Source organism: Callorhinus ursinus, unplaced genomic scaffold (genome assembly GCF_003265705.2).
Source record: "Callorhinus ursinus isolate GAN/ISIS: 27379988/994484 unplaced genomic scaffold, GSC_fseal_2.0 scaffold37, whole genome shotgun sequence".
In the NCBI taxonomy this organism is placed as follows: domain Eukaryota; kingdom Metazoa; phylum Chordata; class Mammalia; order Carnivora; family Otariidae; genus Callorhinus; species Callorhinus ursinus.
This window is the reverse complement of record NW_027397099.1, coordinates 1,950,357-1,973,310: the sequence shown is the minus strand read 5'-3', so window position 1 is coordinate 1,973,310 and position 22,954 is coordinate 1,950,357. Positions and strand designations below refer to the sequence as shown.

General features: G+C 40.5%; 1 protein-coding gene and 1 pseudogene across 2 annotated transcripts in view; one reads left to right on the top strand and one right to left on the bottom strand.

The window, feature by feature from the left end:
- The window catches only part of CHST4 (carbohydrate sulfotransferase 4), a 330,552-nt gene that overhangs the window by 56,581 nt on the left and 251,017 nt on the right, over positions 1-22,954 (bottom strand). The window lies entirely within an intron of this gene.
- On the top strand, positions 789-11,452 carry LOC112836886 (IST1 homolog; annotated as a pseudogene).

The window sequence follows — 22,954 nt, the reverse complement described above, 5'->3', positions numbered from 1 at the left end:
TAAATCAGCAGAGGGCTGTGCTTCGAGGATATTAGTATTATTCATGACAGTCGTCTTCGCTCTCAGTCTGGCCAAGGAGGAAGTCCTGTGGTCACACAGTGATTCTGTTTTAGCACTAACTGGCTTTCTGGCTTCTAATCCATTGCTTAGCTCACTAAATTGGCATTAAAACTATCAAGATTAAAAAAAAACTGCAAAGATAGACAGATAAGCCTATACTATTTATTTATTTATTTTTAAAGATTTTATTTATTTATTTGACAGAGAGAGAGAGAGCACAAGCAGGAGGAGCAGGAAAGGAAGAAGCAGGCTCCCCGCTGAGCAGGGAGCCCGATGCCAGACTCAATCCCAGGACCCTGGGATCATAAGGTAGATGCTTCACCAACTGAGCCACCCAGGCACCCCGTACTCTTTTTTTAAATCAAAATGTTATAAATACTGCTGTCTTTGCTAATTTTTTCCAAATCAATAAATTAAAAAAAAAAAAACATCTCTGCCAAGATAGAAACCCTTGGATCATCCAGGATACCCATTGCCTCTTAGACTAAGATACGCTCTCAGAGAGCTGGTGTTTCAGACAAAACTGAGAGAGCAGACACAGGTAGATGCAAGCAAAAAGAATTTTTTGGCTACCAGCCATTAACATGATTACATAGTGCAAAGGCGTGTCTGATTTCCTGGTTTGGTAGGAACCAAAACCAGGTTCTCTTTTCGGCAGTCCCAAAAGAGTGGGTCATATCTCTGCTGTATTCTCTTCTAGAACTCTACTCCAAGCAATCTTCATTTCTTTGATTGTGCATATTGATGTAGGAAGCTCCATAGTGACAGTTTGAAAGGAGTATTAGTAATAAGTAACATAGCTTTTAGATTTAAGACACTAAAATAACTAAAAGTTACCTCATTTCTCCAAAAATCTGTATTATTCTCTGGAACCTGGATAATTCCCTATGTAAGTTATTTATAATAACTAAACCCAGGGTCGTATTCATTGTAACTGGCTCAATAAATAGTTGTTGAATGAAATTTCACAAAGATATCTCAAACTGGGAGACTCTCCTTGCTAATTTTTTTGCTCCCATTTCCTTATTTCTATTCTTACCTAGTTTTGCCTGTTTGTTACCTTTTTCAGTCTCTCTCATTGGAAAATTCCTTCATTTTCTTTCACCAGATTTGTTTGTTTAATTTCCATGGAGTTTTAAGAACTGATAAAGTGAAAGGAGATTTCTTTCATTTAAAAAAAATTTCCCTGCCCCACAAAAGAAGATTTTTAAAGGTATTTGAGACATTTTGGGACTTAAAAGTTATACTTCCATCTGTTTTGTCTACCTCTTCTCTTTTGTTGGATTCCCACTGAATTCCTTTGATGTGTGTAGATTGAATTTGTGTGATGGGAGAGTTTGACCTACTCTGTTGAGAGGAAAACAACAATGACCACAAAACCCTGCTGAGCTGGTTCTTCTTCTCCCTAATCAGGCACGAGTTTCAAACCAGCTCTCTGTGTTGCCTAGTTCCTCATTGGTGATTTTTCTAGACCCGTCATACAGGCAGGGGACGTTCCGACAACTATCCCAACTCTTTTTTGACGTTAAGGGATCAAACCAGAGAGAAGTGCTGGTAATTTGGGGAACCATGTGTGTCATAACAAGAGGAATAGGTGGTTTTTTTTCATACTGTCATGTCTTTTTGCTTGCATTGCTTAGCACGTAAAGGTGTCATTGTAGGGGAGAACTTTATCTTTGTATGCCAATGGCAGAAACAACAATCTCAAGTATAGTTTGAAATTCTAGGAATACTTGGCAGATTTAGCTTTCCCAAGACATGGGTTGGTGCCTGGTATTAGATTATTTTTCAAAAACTTTTCTAGATGTCCAAATGTAGAAAGGTGCAGTTTTCAAGCTTCTGTTCTATCTACTTTTCTGAACAATTCTGTGTCCTTATTTCCACCTGCTTTTAATGTTCTGTGCCCTCTCCAAAGTCCAGTGGGGATCTCCCTTTCAAATTCATTAATATTTTATTTACAAGGAGGTCTTGGAATTTCTCCATAAGTGACTAATACATCCTTTGGGGATGGGAATCTCGATCTGTTGTCTGCTTCCACAGACACTTGCCAAAGGCTTTCATTTTTATCAGAAACTTCCTGCAGAACTCTGAAAAGTTGGAGTCAGAACACTGACGATTGGAATAAACTGAAGGAAACCTAACCCTTATTTGAATTGGAAGAGTCCTATCTGGGGAATTGGGCCACAGAGAAGGAAATACATTTAGGCCATTGCTGAGCAGCCAGGAATTCCTTACTGGGGCCTAGTGAATGAATAAAGTAGATGTGGCTAAATTAATGCCCCCATGACATTGATAACTCTTGCTCTGCAAAACTGGCTCATCAAGGTGATTTGCAAGCTGCTGTGCCTTGTGGTGAAATCATGTTCATCTCTGCCTTCCAAGCTGATCGTCTTCAGGTCAACCTGCAACTGGTTGTCAATCACCTAAAACTCCTGGAAAAAAGGAAAAGTGAGTAAACACTCCAGACAGCACAATAAGCTGCCTCTCATCACTGAGCTCTACCCTCCCCCACCCCAGAGATCTCCCAAGACGTTACTTAGCAATTTTGGAGTTCAAAGGAATGTGCCTGACTTGTGGGAATGATGATTATAGTGATCAAATCACTTAAAAGTTTGCAAAGACTGTTCTGTATCTTGATGGTATCAATATCAGTATTTTGATTTTGTAAGATGTGATCCCTGCATGAAACTAAGTAAAGGGAACCCTGGATCTTTCTGTATTACTTCTCACAAACTGCACGTGAATCTACAATGATCTCAAAATAAAAAGTTTAATTAAAAAAAAAGTTTCCAAAGACTTAAAATATAAAACAATGTCCAGATTACTGGACTCTTCTTCACCAAATCAGAGAACTTTATCTAGTCAGGCCTTTTCAAATGGGCAGTTGCTATTAAATTTGAGCTGCTGGGCAAATTTTTCTGGAAGGGCTTCCTTATGTGTTTTTTTTTTTTTAAAGATTTTATTTATTTATTTGAGAGAGAGAGAATGAGAGATAGAGATCATGAGAGGGAAGAGGGTCAGAGAGAGAAGCAGACTCCCCGCTGAGCAGGGAGCCCGATGTGGGACTCGATCCTGGGACTCCAGGATCATGACCTGAGCCGAAGGCAGTCGCTCAACCAACTGAGCCACCCAGGCGTCCCTTCCTTATGTGTTTTTGAACACACCAAAAAAAAAAAAAAAAGCTATTTCTTCTATCAGGTGACAGCTCAAGTAGTGAGTGTTATACCCATGAGCTAGGGTAGTAGCTGACAAGTGTTGTCTTCTTTCTTTAAATCCAACCTATTTTCTGTTGCCTCTTGCTCTTTCCTCATTTCAGTGGGTCACATGAGCCATTAACCCCTCAAAAAACTGAAAAACCGATGATCTCTGATTATGAGGGGGGTTCAGGTAAAATAAGTATTGCTTGTGTGTGCAGTTTTCTGAGTGCCCCATAAATAGCACTATTTACTCTTGAATTACTGTGATCTGTCGGTGGAGAGGCAGCTATTACTTTAACTTCCAAATTGATTTTTGGGCATTCTTTAGAATATTAGGGCCTAAGAAAAATACCTTAAACAAATAAAATTTAGGCAAACCCAATGGTACCCATCATTGTTATGAACCATGATGATGACATTGGTGGTATACGCAGAGCTTGTGAATTTTATTTTATTATTTTATTATTATTTTTGTTTTAAGATTTTATTTATTCATTTGATAGAGAGAGACACAGCAAGAGAGGGAACACAAGCAGGGGGAGTGGGAGAGGGAGAAGCAGGCTCCCCGCTGAGCAGGGAGCCCGATGCGGGGCTCGATCCCAGGACCCTGGGATCATGACCTGAGCCAAAGACAAATGCTTAATGACTGAGCCACCCAGGTGCCCCAGAACTTGTAAATTTTATACTGCATGCCCAAGTGTCCTTTTATTTGATCCTGGCAATTCAGTGGCACGTATAATTATCCAGATAAATTATATCCTCTTTTTACAAATGAAATGTAAACTTGGAATGCTGGAGTGATTTGAGGTAAGTAAAGCAAATTAGCTCTGTCTTACCTAAACTTAGTCTTCTTTAAAGGGAGACAGTAATCTTGACTTTCTATCACTCCAGAGTTCTATTTGTAACACAAACCTGGGCACACAATAAATGTTTGCCAATATTAGTAGTGGTGTAACAACAGTTCACTATTTATCTGAAACAAGTCCAGTTCTACTGTAATTTCTTTTCCCTGTGATATCTAGGGCAGAGAACATTTTCCTACTTTGGACTTGGCTAAGCAATCTTTCAAGCCCTGAGCTTTGTGTTTACTTCAGATACAAAAGTAGTCTCATGTCAAGATTTGCTTGCAATGACAGAGTAACTCTGTTCATGATTAGAAGGTGAGCATAACTCGGTGAACAGACGGGTTACATAGTTTGGAGGCTCAGGTTTTCCTGACTTGTGAAACGCCTCTTTCCCCAGGCTCAGTCATCAGTTGATAAAACAAGGTGGTAAGATTTATCTCAGTGGATTGGCCTGGGACAGGTTACATTTGTTACCTCCCCAGCATGACTCTACTTGTTCATTTTATTGGCATACTATGGTGAAAAAGCATAGGAACTTGCAGTCTGAAGATTTGGCCTTGTTCTAATTCAGTCACTCCTAGTCATGTGACCATGGGCAAGCAATTTAACCTCTCAGTATTTCAATTTTCTCCACTGTGAAATGCAAATAACAATATGAACCTCACACAAGTGTTACAGGGATCAAATGGAACTGTATATATGAAAAGTTTCTTATTTTTTTATTTATTTTTTAAGATTTTATTTTTAAGTAATCTCTACACCCAACATGGGGCTTGAACCCAAAATCCTGAGATGAGGAGTGTCATGATCCACCGACTGAACCAGCCAGGCGTCCCTGAGGACAGTTTTTTAAATGCAAAGCACTTCATGCATTCTTCTTTTTTAAATAATCTTTTTCTTATGGGGGCGCCTGGGTGGCTCAGTCAGTTAAGCCTCTGACTTCGGCTAAGGTCATGATCTCAGGGTCCTGGGATTGAGCCCCACTTGGGACTCTGCACTCAATGGGGAATCTGCTTGTCCCTTTGCCCCTACCCCTGCTTGTGCTCTCTCTCTCTCAAATAAATAAATAAAATCTTTAAATAATCTTTTTATTACAAAAAAAATAAATGTTCACTATGGGACATTTTAGAAAAGCAAGGCAACCCGAAAGGATAAAACAAAGACTGCTCGTCAAAGCACCCCCTAGAGCAGTGGTCCTTAGCCTTCAACACGTGTCAGAATTGGAGGGCTTGTTCAAACACAGATTGCTGGGCTCACTTTCAGAGTTTCTGATTCAGTATTTCTGGGGTAGGCTCCAAGAATCTGCATTTCCAACAGGTTCCCAGGTGATGTTGGTGTTGTTGACTGACCTAGTGCAAAACACTAATAACTTTATATATGCATATATGGTGTATATTTTTTATTTGTTTTTTATGAAAACACTGTTTCACCCTATCATATAACCTGCCTTTTTTATTCAATGAATTCCACTTTGTACATGCACTTCTCTATACACGTGGTTCGTGCTGCAGCCGAGCAGGCCCAGAAAGCGAGGAAAGAGATTGCTGACCATCTGACGGCTGGGAAAGATGAACGAGCTTGGATCTGAGTGGAGCACATTATCCGAGAAGACTACCTTGTGGAGGCCATGGAGATCCTGGAGCTGTGTTGTGATCTGCTGCTGGCTTGGTTTAGCTTGATCCAGGCCACAGAGTAAGACCTATGGAACTTGTACCATTTCTTAGGCTCAAAGGGGTGAGAAGGCATCCCTGCCTCCCTGTGAGGGAGAGGGTGGGCTTCAACTTGTTGGGACTATGCCAAAGGACTTTGTCTCTAATTTTTATAGGAAGAAGTAGTGCTGTTCAAAGAGACTAGGTCAGTCCAAAGAGCCATTTTTAGAACCATATGGTTGTCTTTTTTCCCCCTGAGCTTGTAAAAAAGTGAGGAAATACAGACAGAAAAAGAATCCATAATCACCAAATCTGGAGCTAAGAATTTTGGTATATTTCTTTCAGTCTATATATGTATTTCTGTATTTATCTATGTTGTATAAACACATACGTGTGTGTGTGTATATAGTTATATATACCTATATATACATATATCTAATTTCAGTTAAGAAGAATTATTTTACATTATATTTTGAACATTGTCCATGGGCTACCTTATTTATTTATTTATTTATTTATTTATTTATTTATGTATTTATTTATTTATTTATTAAAAGATTTTATTTAGGGGTGCCTGGGTGGCTCCGTGGTCCCAGGGTCCTGGGATCGAGCCCCATGTCAGGCTCCCTACTCTGCGGGAAGCCTGCTTCTCCCTCTCCCACTCCCCCTGCTTGTGTTCCCTCTCTCGCTGTGTCTCTCTCTGTCAAATAAATAAAATATTTAAAACAAAATATTTTATTTATTTGTCAGAGAGAGAGAACACAAGCAGGGGGAGCAGCAGGCAAAGAGAGAAGCAGGCTCTACGCTGAGCAAGGAGCCCAGTGCAGGGCTGTATCCCAGAACCCAGGGATCATGACCTGAGCCGAAGGCAGACGCTTAACTGACTGAGCCACCCAGGTGCCCCTATCTTTTTTCTTTTTTTTTTAAGATTTTATTTATTTATTTGAGAGAGAGAAAGAGAGAGAGAGAGGGCAGGAGCAGGGGGAAGGGGCAGAGGGAGAAGCTCGATCCCACATCCCCTCAGGGATCATGACCTGAGCTGAAGGCAGATGCTTAACCGACTGAGGCACCCAGGCACCCCCATGGGCTACCTTTGAAGTGGGGGCAGGAGTTGGGGGAAGAAACATAAAACCCTGTGTTGCGTAACTTTGTGTTTGTCTTAGGGAACTGGATTCTGGTCTCACCGAATCTGTATCTACACTAATCTGGGCAGCTCCTTGCCTCCAGTCCCAGGTACCTGAGTACCTGTGCCATGACTGTAGGTGAGGGTATCACTAGTGCTACTTGTTTGGAATTGTGGGATTAGTTCGAGGAATCCTTTCTTCTCTTAAAGACAGCCATAAAAGTATTTTCTCCTGATAGTCTTTAAGTGAAAAGATAGTTTCCTTTTAATGGCAATGGTAGAAACAAATAAATAAACCGTACCTAAAAAAATAATAAAGCAAAATTTGAAATTGGATTTATTTGTATGGAGATAGGAATCATAATTTATAAGGTGTTTAGGATTAGAGTTTTTAAGTTTCATGTTTATCAGATATTTAAAAACAAAGCAAAGCACTGTTCTGTTGCTATTGCTGTTGTTTAGATGCTAAAAGAATATAATTCCAATGAGGTAAGATAAAAGTGATTTCTGCTCTTTTGGTGGTTCTTCATCTCAAGCAAATTTGCCATAACTTGATGAATTTTGCCTCTATTTCTTTCTTGGTGATGGTTTGCTCCAGGTATCTAATCAGCTGTATGCAAAGTACAGCCAAGTATATGGCCAACTGTGCCGAACCAACGAGATTGGAACTGTCAGCTCTCAGGTAGTACCCTTCCAGAGACACACATTTTTCTAAGCTAAGAAGTCCAAGAAAAGCAAATATGAGAAAACTCAGAGCACATAATTTTGTGCAGACTGAAAGATGTTTAGAAATATGTTTTGCATTGTAGGAAGAGCAACTTGGATAAAGATTTTGGACTAGGGAATTCAGATGCTTATCAAAAAACTAGCCTCAAGCAAGCTGAGATGGTTTTTTATGAAGAAAGCATACATTTTCCTAAATGAAACTCGCCTAGTAATATAAAGGAAGTTAATAAACTTAGAAGCTTCAACTTTTGAATATCTTACATCATGACCACACATTTATTTCAGGACTGACAATCAGCTGAGACACAGAGATCTAGCTGCAGTGTTGTTTCATGCTGGTAGACACTCTCAACATTCAGGGTGTCCATTCTGTTTGGATGGTGCCTTGCTGTACTGGTTGTTGAGTGTGTTGAATATCACCTCTGACATAATTCAAACACTTATAAAATCAGAATGCTCGATTCAAAGTATTTTTTCTTTTGTTTATTTTCTTCCTCTTATTTTACTTGGCTTGAGGTTCTTTCATCCCAGGAGAGGGCTGCCTTATGATATAAACTAAACTCTTTTTATTTCTGAGTTTGTAGATATGCGTGTGACCAAATCTGTTATGTTCTTTATCTTGCAGTTAATGTGTAAATTAAATGTGAACGCTCTACCCCAGGTTCTAGTAGAACAGTACCTAATAGAAATTGCTAAGAACTATAATGTGCCATATAAATCCAAGGCAACCATTATGGTGAGTACTTTCAAGAAGGGAGACTTGACTTAAAGCTGAGATTTTTATTGTGCACCAGAAGACTTTTATTCTGCTTAAGAATGTGGCTTCCAGAGTAACTGGCAGGATTGTAACGCAGGTGACATTTGTACCTTTTCTCCGCCCACATACTTTTCTTAACAGAGCTTGACTTCTGCTGTCACATGACCCTTCTAAGCGGGTAACAACAGAGTAGAAAACGAAGATGAAGATCTAAAGTGTTATAAGTGTGTAAAAAAACAAAAAACAAAACACACACACACTAAGAAGTGTATTAAACATTTTTAGTTCTTAAGGTCTGTTTTATCCCAGAGATAATTTGCATTTTAGTAAAGAGTTCTTGGAGTAAAGGCTGCAAGATCCTAAGGTATAAGGCACTCTCTTTTGGTATTGGTTAAGAGTATGAGTTCAAAAGTGAAATGGCCCATATTCAGATCCTGAATTCACCATTTATTAACCCTGAGACCTTAGGCATTACCCTTTCAAAGACTCAGTCCTCTGAACCTTAAGAAGGGGGATAATAATAGTTAATAATTATTACCAAGTCTCATAAGTTCGTTGAGATGATTCAATGAGTGAATATGAATAAGGAAGTCAAATGCAGTGCCTGGCACATAGCCAATGTAATCAAGTTTTGCTTTTCATCTTCACTGAGGGTCGTTTAAGCTTCCAAAAGGTAGTCATGGAATGTTTTAGGGCAAGAGGGATATCCCCCTAATGCCTTTGAATTGCTGAGGTGGCATGTACCATGTTGGATTGTGGTCAAGGGGCACATTTCTCTGATGCTTTGCTCCTGATGGTTTCCTGACAGGGACTCTTTTACTCTTTTTTTTTTTCCGCTCTTACAAAGAGTTCTATGGTTTGTTGAAAAAAGACACTTTGTAAAAATTTAGACAATACAGAAAGGGACTTTGAAGAAGTAAAAGCCGCATGAAATGCCACTAGAGATGTACCCAAGGGCTCAGTCTCTAGACTTTTCCTCTTCCTTCTCTCTTCTTTAGATGATTTCATTGTACCTCATGGTTTTCAATCCCATCTTTATGTTGAGGACTTCCACATGTATATCACTAGCTAAGACCTCTAGGCTGATACAAACTCCAGGCTGATATATCCGCCCACCTTCTTGATATCTTCACCTGGGTGTTTCAGAGGCATCTCAAACTTAACATGTCCAAAAGTGCTCCTACCCCTTTCAAGGACTTACTCGTTCTATAGTTGACAGCAATTCTATGCGAGGGCAAAATCTTGATATTTTCCTTGATTCCACCCCTTCTCGAAATGCCTAGCCCCCATCCAATCTTCAGCAAATCTGTGGCGTAACCACTCTACCTTCTAAATATATCCAGAATCCTGTCACTTCCCACCACCTCCACTGACAGCACACTGGTCTAATCTACAGCAATCTCTTGCCCGGATGACTGCAATAGCCTCTTAACTGGTTTTCCTGCTTGTACTCCTCTTCCCCATTAACTGATGTTCAATACAGCAGTCAGAGACCGGTTAGTACCTAAGTCAGATCATGTCACTCCTCTGCTTTTAAAAGCCTTCCAGTGGCTTAAAAAAAAAAATTACATATTTGAGAGAGAGCACACACACAAGCTGGAGGGGAGGAACAGAGGGAGAAGAAGCAGACTCCCTGCTGGGCGGGACTTGGGGTGGGGCTCAATCCCTGGACCCTGAGATCGTGACCTGAGCTGAAATCCGACGCTTAACCCACCGAGCCACCCAGAGGCCCCCTTCCACTGGCTTTTTATTTCACTTAGAATAACAGGCAGCAGCTTTCCTCTGACCAAGAAGGTGGCCCACAGGCCCTCTCACCTCTTCCCTCTGGCCTCATTCTCTCTACTCTCCCCTCTTATTTACTCTGCCCCAACCACACTGGCCTCCTCGGGCTTCTTCAAACACACATGCTAGTTCCTACCTCAGGACCTTTGTACTTCCAGTACTCTGTGTTCTCTAGCTATCTGCCCCGTCCCTCCCTTACTTCCTTCAGGTCTGCACTTACATGTTCTCTTCCCTGAGTCCCTTCCCAGCTACCTTCTCTGAAATGTCAACCTCTTCCCTCTTCTCTGCTTTATGTTTTTTTTTCCTACTGCTCTTATCTCTATCTAACATACTGTACGGTTAACTTAGTGATCTTGTTTATATCTGTTTCTTCCCCTGGAATATCAGTTGTATGTGGACAGGGACTTTTGTCTGTCTTGTTCACTGCAGCATCCCTGGTACTGTGCCAACCTTACATTAAGTGGTCAGTAGATTCTGTCAAACGAATGAATGAATCCAGAGTTTACCACTGCTGAAGTTTGATAAACTTTCCTGTAGATCTGTCTATGCATATTTATGTGTAGCTCTTGATCATTGATGTACCACAGGGTCTGACCTCATAGGCACTCAAAACGTAGTCATTGAAAGAGAAAGAAGCTTGTGGGCCAGAGGCTCGAAGGCTGCTTTAACTGTCACTGACTTACACTTGGGTCTAAGCTGCATGAGGGCAGGACCCATGTCTCTTTGCTCACCATTTCTTCCCCTGTGCTTCCAAGAATGTTTGGCAGGTAGTAGGGATGCAATAAACAAATGTGTGATCAACTGAGAACCCAATGTGATTCTTACCCTCTTGCCTCAGGCTGAAGCCCTAACAGACTTGGTCAGTGTTGGATTTCCTAAGGATGTCAAGAAAGGCACCCGCGGCAGAATAGGTGGGACTTCAGCAGGAACTGGTGATCCCCTCAGGGCATTGCCGTTGCGAACATCTGCACTGGGGCCCTTTCCTATGAGATCCCCAGACCCTTGTTTCTCATGCCTTCCTCCTGAAAGTCAGATGAGTACAGAAAGGGAAACTGAATCTGGAATGCTACTACTACCAGTAGTGGTAGAGTAGATTTCTGCATGGGCTTTTTGAATGGTACAATAATCTTTGTGAAGTTTTTTAAGGCCAGGGGGCATATTTACAGTCATTTAGCTGACAGTTGTTGTGTTTTTATGCTGAACTCATGAGAACTAGGCCTGTAGTCTTTTATCAACCTCTTAACAATACCAAAGTAAGACTGCAAGGAACATTTTTATAAGCTGGACAAATCTGAAAGTCTTTAATGTACAGTAATTTAGACGCATGCTTCAATATTTAATTTATATGTAGTGAAAACAGTTTACTCTCTTGTTGAAAATAGTATAAAAATCTCAAAACTTTGTATATATAAATCTAGAAAAGTCAAATAAATAGAAGCTAAGGAGCCTTAGACATTAATTTTCTTTTTTTTTAAAGATTTTATTTATTTACTTGAGAGAGAGAATGAGAGATAGAGAGCACGAGAGGGAAGAGGGTCAGAGGGAGAAGCAGACTCCCTGCTGAGCAGGGAGCCCGATGTGGGACTCGATCCCGGGACTCCAGGATCATGACCTGAGCCGAAGGCAGTCACTTAACCAACTGAGCCACCCAGGCACCCTAGACATTAATTTTCTTTGTTCTCTCTTCTTTCAGTATGAAGTAAAGAGAAATTGTTTTTATTCTTTTTACCTTGTAGGCATTTCTGACCCCATGAAACTCTTTTTTAAAGATTTTATATTTCAGACATAATTTAGCTCTGATTTTCCTTGTTGAAATTATTTGTCTGAACCACACCTTGTGTATTGCTCAGCTTCCAGTCTTGGAAGGCAAGTCCTCTGATTTAAAATAAAAAAGAGCTATAGGGGCTCCTGGGTGGCTCAGTCGTTAAGCATCTGCCTTTGGCTAGGGTCATGGTCCCAGGGTTCTGGGATCGAGCCCCATATCGGGCTCCCTGCTCAGCGGGGAGTATGCTTCTCCCTCTCCCACTTTCCCTGCTTGTGTTTCTGCTCTTGCTAACTCTCTCTCTCTGTAAAATAAAAAAATAAGTAAGTAAATAAATAAATAAATAAATAAATAAATAAAATAAAAAAAGAGTTATAATCTCTAGCTCCATCCATGTCATTGCAAATAGCAGGATTTCATTCCTTTTATGGCTGAATAATATTCCATTGTGTATATATACCACATCTTCTTTATCCATTCATCAATTGATGGACACTTGGGCTGCTTCCATATCTTGGCTATTGTAAATAATGCTTCTATAAGTCATTCAGAGAAAGACAAATACTATATGATTTCACTCATATGTGGAATAAGAAAAAACAAGCAGAAGGAAAAAAGAAGAGAGAGAGAGAGAGACAAACGAAGAAAGAGTCTTAACTATAGAGAACAAACTGATGGTTACCAGAAGGGAGGTGGTGGGGGGGAATGGATGAAACAGGTGATGGGGAGTTAGGAGTGCACTTGTTGTGATGAGCCCCAGGTGTTGTATGGAATTGTTGTATCACGATATTGTACACCTGAAACTAATATAATACTGCATGCTCACTAACTGGAATTAAAATAAAACCTTAAAGAAGTAAAATAAAAATGAAAAAGAAAACTTTATTATGGAAACTTTAAACATATAGAAAATTAGAATAATATAATATAATCCATGTACCCATCAATTTTAACAGTTGTCAACGTTCTGCTCCTTTTATTTCTTTTCTCTCTCTCTTCCTGACACTTTTTTTGGTGGGGAAGAAGGAATTTATTTATTTGTTTGTTTATAGATTTTATTTATTTATTTGACAGAGAGATACACAGTGAGAGAGGGAACACAAGCAGGGGGAGTGGGAGAGGGAGAAGCAGGCCTCCCGCTGAGCAGGGAGCCCTATGAGGGGCTCGATCCCAGGACCCTGGGATCATGACCTGTGCCAAAGGCAGACGCTTAATGACTGAGCCACCCAGGCACCCCAAGAAGAAGGAATTTAAAGCAAATCTCAGACATCATATAATTTCACCTGTCAATACTTCAGTATTTATTTCTAACACATACCCTTTGTTTTTATAATATAAAACAATGCCATTATGATGCCCAGTACAATTAAAAATAATTCCTTAATATTATATAATACTCAATATACATTATATTTGCTAATTGTCTCAAAAATGCATTTTTACAGTTATTTTGTTGAAATCAAGATCCAAAAAGATCTACACATTGTATTTGCTGATATATCTTTTAAATCTTTTCATCCTAATACTTCCTTCTTCCTGCTTGTCCTTTTCTCCTTGCCACTTATTTGTTGGAGAAAGGGTCCTCTGACTTTATTAAACTGAATTATCTTTCACAAGTAGCATCTCCAGGCTTAAAGATAAAAGATTTCTCAATTCTTATATGAGACCACAGGTGACAGAAGAGGTAAAACTCATAGTTACTCCTAAAGCTAATTTCCAGAAGGCATAAAAAAAAGAATTCTGCTTCACAAGAAGGAAGCTTGACTGTGATTGAGTTAATTATATGAAATGTTTATTGAAGGCTTACTATTAAAAATTTTGTATTTGGAACTCAAACCAATGACATCCCGGTGATCTTTTTTCTTTCAGAATGACTCCCACGAGGAGAACAATTTGCTTCCTTTACTGGTTCCTAATAAGTATAGGGAATGCTGGGTAGAAACTGGAATTGCTTTATATCTGTTGAAGTTTTCCAGTTGTTGTAAGACTATTCCTTGGGGTGCCTGGCTGGCTCAGTCAGTTAAGCATCTGACCCTTGATCTCAGCTCGGGTCTTGAGCTCAGTGTTGTGAGTTCAAGCCCCAACATTGGGCTCCATGCTGGGCATGGAGCCTACTTAAAAAAAAAACAAAAAACAAAAAACAGACTGTTCATAGGTGAGAGGTTATTAGTGATTCACTAGGAGTACAGTGGGTTCTTTATGGTAGCTAACAGTTTTCAAAGTGGATGTAGATCTCCGAGACATCTTTAACACACACACAAAAAAAGGTTTTAAAACCACTAACACACTGGATCATCATGGCACATATTTTGAAAAAGTGTGCTTTTTAAAAAAGCCAGATTGCCCTTGAAGCAAGAGCCAACAAAATGTCACCACTACCACCATTTGCATGCTGGGGGAGTTGTCTAGTTCTCCAGCCAGATTATATGCTGCCCTCTCAAAAGTAATAATAGCCTACTGTCTTTACGTCTGGGATTTCTTTCTGGAAGTCTGTATTATTGTGACTTTTAATTATATTTATTGAAATGAACAGGTCCAGAACTCAACCCCCCAACTTCTCCACAGCCAGAATCAAGATCCAAGATTGGTTTTGATAACTTTATGCTGCCTGATTTGCCCAGTGTAAAACCTCAAGCAAGCCTATCCACTGACCCTTATGGTTCTGAGGAAGTAGATTTTGAAGATCTTAACCGGAGACTTGAAATGCTGAAGAAAACCACATAATTCCTTGGTCTTGGATTGGGCAATTAATTGTCTGGGAATCACGGCTCTTCAGCACAAATTTTAATATGGCTACTCATGTGTGGGTCTGAAGGTTTCTCATTTACAATCTCTTCCATCTCTTAAAGTCTGTGGTTCTCTGTAATTGTGTATGTGTGTGTGTGTGTGTGTGTGTGTCTGCCTGTCTGTTTATGTATACTCATATAATTATTCCTGTCTCTTAAAATTCCATAAATTTTAGATGAAGATTCCTGATCTAAAGAATTTTATTAATTGGGGCGCCTGGGTGGCTCAGTCGTTGGGCGGCTGCCTTCGGCTCAGGTCATGATCCCGGACTCCTGGGATCAAGCCCCGCATCAGGCTCCCTGTTTGGCGGGGGGCCTGCTTCTCCCTCTCCCACTCCCCCTGCTTGTGTTCCTGCTCTCACTGTGTCTCTCTCTGTCAAATAAAATCTTTAAAAAATATATTATTAATTATAGTCAATAAACTCTTGTTTTCTCCTGAATCCTTATTTCTCTTATAATTATTAGTTTTTCCAGGAAGGCAGAATGGTGTGTATTTAAACCCTACCCACTTACTAGCTATAAGACTTTTGGTAAATGGTACCTCTGTCAGATGTGCATGAGAGAGCAAAGAAACTAGAACAATATGTGTCTTTTTTTTAAACATTTAAAAAATATTTTATTTATTTATTTGTCAGAAAGAGAGAGAGAGCACAAGCAAGGGGAGTGGCAGGCAGGGGGAGCCTGATGCGGACACAATCCCAAGACCCCGGGATCATGACCTGAGCTGAAGGCCGACGCTTAACCGACTGAGCCACCCAGGCATCCTGGAATAAATGTCTTATTGTGGCTCAGTCCGATAAGTATCTGACTCTTGGTTTTGGCTCAGGTCATGATCTCAGGCTCCTGATCTCAGGGTTGTGGGATCAAGCCCCGTGGTGGGCACTGCACTCAGCATGGAGTCAGTTTGTCCCTCTCCCTCTGCTCCTGCCCACCCTCTCTTAAATAAATAAATAAAACAAGTAAATAAAATCTTTTTTAAAAAATGAGTATTTTTTTTTAAATTTTTTTAAGATTTTATTTATTTATTTGAGAGAGAGAATGAGATAGAGAGAGAGAGCATGAGAGGGGGGAGGGTCCGAGGGAGAAGCAGACTCCCCGCTGAGCAGGGAGCCCGATGCGGGACTCGATCCCAGGACTCCAGAATCATGACCTGAGCTGAAGGCAGTCGCTTAACCAACTGAGCCACCCAGGCGCCCAAAAAAAAAATGAGTATTTTAAAGAAAGTGTGCAAACAGAATGAATGAGAAGTGCTGTCAGGAAATCAGTGGAATCCTGTGTGTCTGGGATCTGCCACTTACTAGCTGTGAGCTTCCTTTTTCTCACCTATAAAATGGAGACAATAATGAGAATTAAAAGAAATAGTGTATGTAAAGCTCTTTAGCACTTCATAGGTGCTCAATAAATATTAGTTTCCTTTTCAGTTTCTATTATTTGCTAAGTTCCAGTGGGCTAAATATTAGCGACTCTATGAGACTCGATAAAGGAGAGTCTGAGAAAACAAGATGGTCAGATTAATTATTTTGTTTCTTGTACAATTGTTTTGGTTTTTGTTTTTATCAGGCTCCATGCCCAGTGTGGAGTTCCAACTTACTCTTGAGCCGAGATCAAGAGTTGGACGCTTAACCAACTGAACCACACAGGCACCCCTGTTTTTCTTTTTAATTGCCTTTATGTTTTAGAGCAGTTTTAGGTTCACAGCAAAATGCCAGATTTATTTTTTTTAAAGATTTTTATTTATTTACCAGAGAGCGCACGCACACACAAGCAGGGGGAGCGGCAGGCTGAGGCAGAGGCAGAGGGAGAAGGAGGCTCCCCGCTGAACAAGGAGCCCGATGTGGGACTAGATCTCAGGACCCCGGGATCGTGACCTGAGTCAAAGGCAGACTCTTAAGCGACTAAGCCACCCAGGTGTCCCAATTTTTTTTAAGATTTTTATTTAACCAAATTGATTTTTTTTAAGATTTTATTTATTTATTTGACAGAGAGACACAGCGAGAGAGGGACCACAAGCCGGGGAGTGGGAGAGGGAGAAGCAGGCTTTCTGCTGAGCAGAGAGCCCGACTTGGGGCTCGATCCCAGGACTCTGGGATCATGACCTGAGCCAAAGGCAGACGCTTAACGACTGAGCCGCCCAAGCGCCCCAAGATTTTATTTATTTTTTTGAGACAGAGAGCACGAGCACATGAGTGGGGGGCAGAAGGGCAGAGTGAGGGGAAGTGGGAGAAGCAGATTCCTGGCTAAGCAGGGACCCCAGCACAGGGCTCGATCCCAGGACCCTGAGATCATGACCCGAGTGGAAGTCAGTGGACCCGGGGACCCCCAAATTAGTATTTATTTATTTATTTATTTGAATCAGAACAAGAGAGCACAAGTGGTAGGGGCAGAGGCAGAGGGAGGAGCAGACTCCCCACTGAGCAAGAAGCCCGATACCGATACCGGGCTAGATCCCAGCACCTGGGATCATGACCTGAGCTGAAATCAAGAGTTGGTCGCTCAACTGACTGAGCCACCCAGGCGCCCCCCCAAATTAATTTTTTTTTTAAGATTTTGTATTTATGTGACAGAGAGAGACAAGGCGAGAGACGGAACACAAGCAGGGGGAGTGGGAGAGGGAGAAGCGGGCTTCACGCGGAGCAGGGAGCCTGATGCAGGGCTCGATCCCAGGACCCTGGGATCATGACCTGAGCTGAAGGCAGATGCTTAACGACTGAACCACCCAGGTGCGCCCCCAAATTAATTTTTAAATGCAATTATTGGTTATGCAAAATCTTTTTTCAGAATCCTATTTTGTGTCTAGGAGAGTTTACATTGCCCTTTTGCAGGTGACAAAGTGGTACCTGTAAACCAACTTCTCTCTTTAAAAAAATCAGTTTGAGGGCGCCTGGGTGGCTCAGTTGGTTAAGCAACTGCCTTCAGCTCAGGTCATGATCCTGGAGTCTCGGGATCGAGTCCCACATCGGGCTCCCGGCTCAGCGGGGAGTCGGCTTCTCCCTCTGACCCTCTTCCCTCCCGTGCTCTCTATCTCTCGTTCTCTCTCTCTCAAATAAATAAAATCTTTAAAAAAATCAGTTTGATCTTGATTGTTTCATCGAAGGATTTACCCCTCCTCGTGTAAAGCACGTTTATTCAAAGAATATGGGGTCAGAGGGAGGATCTTCCAAAAACCAAGGCTGGGGACTCCCTTGCACAGCAAGCCAGCTGCCTCTCCTATGGAGTATAGCGCCTCACTCTGGCACCTGATTGAGTCCTAGATCATCCTCTAGAATGTGTTAGCAGTTTGGTGGAGGATTTTGGTGTTCCCTCAACCAGGAAATTGCTGCATCAGTTACTGTATATGTCCCAACACTTCTTAGACTTCCCAGGCTAATTTTATATTATATTATATTATATTATATTATATTATATTATATTATATTATATTATATTATATTATATTATATTATATTATATTACATTATATTATATTATATTAATTATTTTATTTTATTTTATTTTATTTTATTTTATTTTATTTTATTTTTACTTTAAGTAGCTTCCATGCCCAGCATGGAGCCCAACCCAAGGGCTTGAACCCACAACCCTGAGATCGAACCCTCCGACCATGAATCAAGACCTGAGCTGAGATCAAGAGTAAAATGCTCATGAAAAAAAAAAGAGAGAGTTAGATGCTCAACTGGCTGAGCCATTCAGGTGCCCCTTCCCAGGCTAATTTTAAAGCAAATTGTAGATCTGCATGATTTTAGAGGAGTAAGGTTAGGGCTCTGCACTTCAAGGAAAACAAAACCAATTTACCGTGGACTCTTCTAGGCAAATGATGGTGCCCATATTAAGGAACTAAAATTACTTGAGTAGGAAATGAGTCAGAAGCCCTGCTGTTTCTGGATAGTGCAGCCCTCTCTGGTGGTCACAGTTCTGTCTTCCTAAACTAGAGAATGGCAGTGTTTCCTCAAGGTGGGGTTTCAATTGGTTGCAGTCTCATATCTGGTAAGAGTTTAGCCTCCAAAAGTGCCAACATAATATAGAATCATTTACAAACCAAATATAAGTACTCTACAAAAACGAAAATATTGTGACACAAAATGTCTCGAGTGGCACTCTGGATTGCCTCTTTTAAAAATCTCTAAAGCAAAAAAGGAGCTTGGCTGAGCCTTGTATCCTATGCGCTTTGAAGGAACATATAGTAGATTTCCTAATGGTCTTGGTAGGAGGTCAAAGAGCATATGGAGTTGGCTCCTAGAGTTTCAATTTTTACATCATTTCTAGCTCTTTTGTCACATCTGAAAGATTAATTCCTAAACCCGTTTCTCAAACCAGGATAAATTGTGAGTAGGGACCATGCTTAAAAGAATTGTAAAAATGTTTTTTGTAAAAATATTACATAAACAACAGAGGGACTAATTTCTCTCTGACTTTCAGGCTTATTTGTAGATTTGGGTGACTCAAACGAGTGGAGCTGCCTCTTTGACTCATGTCACTGTCACTGTATTTCCTATAGGGTTGTATCTCCTTCACTCTCCTTTCTCAGCTGAGGTCTTTGGCACATGGAGAAGCAGGAAGGGTTCCTTGTGAAAGACGCTCACCACATTTCTGCAGGGAGACCTTTCCCTATCTACTGTAAAAATCATATGGATTCAGCTGCTGATACTGAGTCATTTAAGAACCCCACTGCATCTAAGCCCAAAAAAGAAGCCCCTCCACCCCCATTACCACAGATTCCAACTGACATGCCATGTCTTCCAAAATACCTCTTTCACTGCGCTGGTGCGCAATGACCTCTCATTTTTCTGCCTCTTTTGGGACTAGGATTTATCTGCTGAGTGAAAATATTATTGATATTTTTGTATTTGAGGATTTTTTTAAAAATCTAGTTTGCCTTAATGAGATTAAGGAAGGTACAGTAGTCTCTTTTGAAATGTCTCATAGATTCTGTGCACCCAGGGCAGTGTGGTGTGGTGGAAAGACTCAGGCAGTCCATTTATTAAATGATTGCTATGTAAACTAAAAGATATATACAGTTACTCCTCACTTTTCAAAAGGTCACATTAGAATGCTTCACTTGTATGAATGACCTACATTAGCACCTGTTTTAGCTAACCAAAGGAAATCTGAAGATTTTCACTTCTACAAAAAAAAAAAAAGAAAGGAAAAGTGAAGATGGCATTCAGCATTTGTTTTGCAGTGAGTTTTTACAGAGGCAGCATGCACACCGAGCAGTGAGTGTCCCTGCCAAGTTTCTTCCCTGAGATCTACACTAAAATTTAGATAAGATTTATCCTAAAAATTTAGACCTCATATTTATTGAGCCCTTACTATATGCCTGCCATTGTCCTAAGTACTTTAAATGTATCGTCCCATTTGATAAAGACACCAGCTTTAATATGCCAATGCTACTTGCTGTTATTAACTCCATTTTATAGATGGGTACATTGAGGTTCAGAAATCCTCAGAGATATTAAGTAACTTGCTGCAGGTCACACAATAAAAAGAAGAGCAGCATGTTAAACCCAGGCAGTCTAGCACCAGAAACCAGCACTTTTAACTGCTATGGTATAAGGAATGCCTCCATGGTCTGCAAACTCATGATGGATGAGGAGCAAATGAATCAATGTATATAAGAACACTTTTGTGAATTGTAAGACACAATGCACTACTGTTACTTGTAGTGGACAATCAATAAATGGTTTAGCTGAATTGTGTGGTGGCACAAATACTTATACTTACATTCTAATGATCCTTGATACTTTCCAAAGTGCCTTCACACATTTGATCCCTTGGGATAATAAGCCACTTTTAATCCATTTTGGAACAAAGCTGGTCATAAATACATATGGGACAGCTGAAGTAACAGGCCCAGAGATGTGAAACACCTTGCTTAGAGCAGGAAGTTAGTAACCCAGTCAGGACTAGCATGCGAATGGTCTGACTCCTGGCTGACGCCTCTTTAGTTTCGTTTTTGTTTTTTGCTGTTATTATTTGTTGATTGAACATATGAGTTATCAATAATAAACAAAACTATAAAAATAACGATTATTTCTCCCAGCCATTCTTTCTTCCTACAAGTTTTGTTCATTCTTTCAGGATGTTGCTGTATAAAAACAAAAATCTCCTGGGGCGCCTGGCTGGTTCAGTCAGAAGAGCATGTGATTCTTGATCTCAGGGTAGTGAGTTCCAGCCCCACGTCAGGTGTAGAGTTTTACTAAAATACTAAATAAACTTTAAAATAACTCAATAAAAACAGATCTCCTTTAGCATTTGGATCTGTAAAACTGCATTATCTTATAAGAACCTTTTTTCCCCCAAAACGTAAGTCTTTTTTTTCCCAAAAGTTACAGTATGCTCATTGCAAAAACAAAATGTAATAAAGTAAAAATCCTCTATAATTCCACCATCCAAAGATAACCATTTTCACATTTTAGTTTTGTCCTTCAACTTTTTTCTGTGTACATATACACTTTTTACAGTATTATTATGATGTCATTTTGTAATGTTTTTTCTAATCTGTCCTACCATGATAATAAAGATAGAGCTATAGCTTCATTTTTATTGGCAGCATAGCATTCTTTTTTCTTTAAATTTTTTATTGTTTTTTTTAAAGATTTTATTTATTTATTTGAGAGAGAGAGAGAATGAGAGATAGAGAGCACGAGAGGGAAGAGGGTCAGAGGGAGAAGCAGACTCCCTGCCTAGCAGGGAGCCCGATGCGGGACTCGATCCCGGGACTCCAGGATCATGACCTGAGCCGAAGGCAGTCGCTTAACCAACTGAGCCACCCAGGCGCCCTAAATTTTTTTATTGTTAATCACCACACATCACATCATTAGTTTTTGATGTAGTGTTCCATGATTCATTGTTTGTATATAACACCCAGCGCTCCACGCAGAACGTGCCCTCTTTAATACCCATCACCAGGCTAACCCATCTCCCCACCCCCCTCCCCTGGCAGCATAGCATTCTATTTTATTGATGTGCTGTAATTTATCTGAAACTGAGGATTATGCTTGACTAGATGGGGAATAAGTCTTCCCAAACTTTAATGCCTAACCACAGAAACCAAAGCTCTTAGGATAATGATGACCATGTTCTATACTGGGTCAATTGCTTTTATTTTTCACTTGCATTGGAGGAGTTTGGTAATTATAAAGATAAATATAAGTAAAAAGATACATGGAGGGGGTTTACATTTTATAATGTCTGCCATATTCTCTTTAAAGCTCTGCCATTTGGCATTGTACTGGAAAAGCTCCTTCCTCTTTCTTAGGAAGATAGTTTAATTTTTCTTTTGTGATTTGCAGTGGTAAACACTTAAATTCAACCTCTAAGCAAATTTTTGTGACATTGCAAACAAGATACCTTAACTGCTTTGCAACATGCAAGCTTTTTTATTTTTTAATTTTTATATCTATTTATTTTTTTTAAAGATTTTATTTATTTGCCAGAGAGAGAGAGAGCACAAGCAGGAGGAGTGGGAGGCAGAGGGAGAAGCAGGCGCCCTGCCGAGCAAGAATCCAGATGCAGGACCTGATCCTGGGACCCTGGGATCATGACCTGAGCCGAAGGCAGACGCTTAACTGACTGAGCCACCCAGGCATCTTTTTTTTTTTAAGGCAAACCAATTTTTTTTTAAAGATTTTTTTATTTTTGAGAGAGAGCAAGAGAGCGAGCAAGAGCAGGGGGGAGGGTCAGAGGGAGAGGAGAAGCAGACTCCTTGCTGAGCAGGGACCTCCCCCCCCTTCCCCGCAATGGGATCATGACCTGATCCAAAGGCAGACGCTTAACTGACTGAGCTACCCAGGCGTCCCTGAAACCTACAAACTTCTTACTTTCATAGAAGCCCCAAACCTTTCTTTCTTTCTTTCTTTTTTTTAAGATTTTATTTATTTATTTGAGAGAGAAAGCCTGAGCAGAGGAGCAGAGGGAGAGGGGGAAAAGCAGGCTCCTGCTGAGCAGGGACCTGGACTCAGGGCTTGATTCCAGGACCCTGAGATCATGACCTGAGCCAAAGGCAGAAGCTCAACCCAGTGAGCCCCCCAGGCACCCCCAGGAAACTCTTCTTAACATGTGTTCATGCCTAGCTATACTTCAGAGGAATATGTGTTGTGACATCATCATGTTCTAGTTTTATGTTACTACTGACTAGATGCATGATCCAAGGCTGCACGGCACAGTAATGCTTTGAGGGGTATGAGGCAACTGAATTCCACAAGCATTCTGTTCCTCAGACCATTTGGGCAGATTCTACCTTGAGTGTGGGTGTGGGTGTGGGTGGG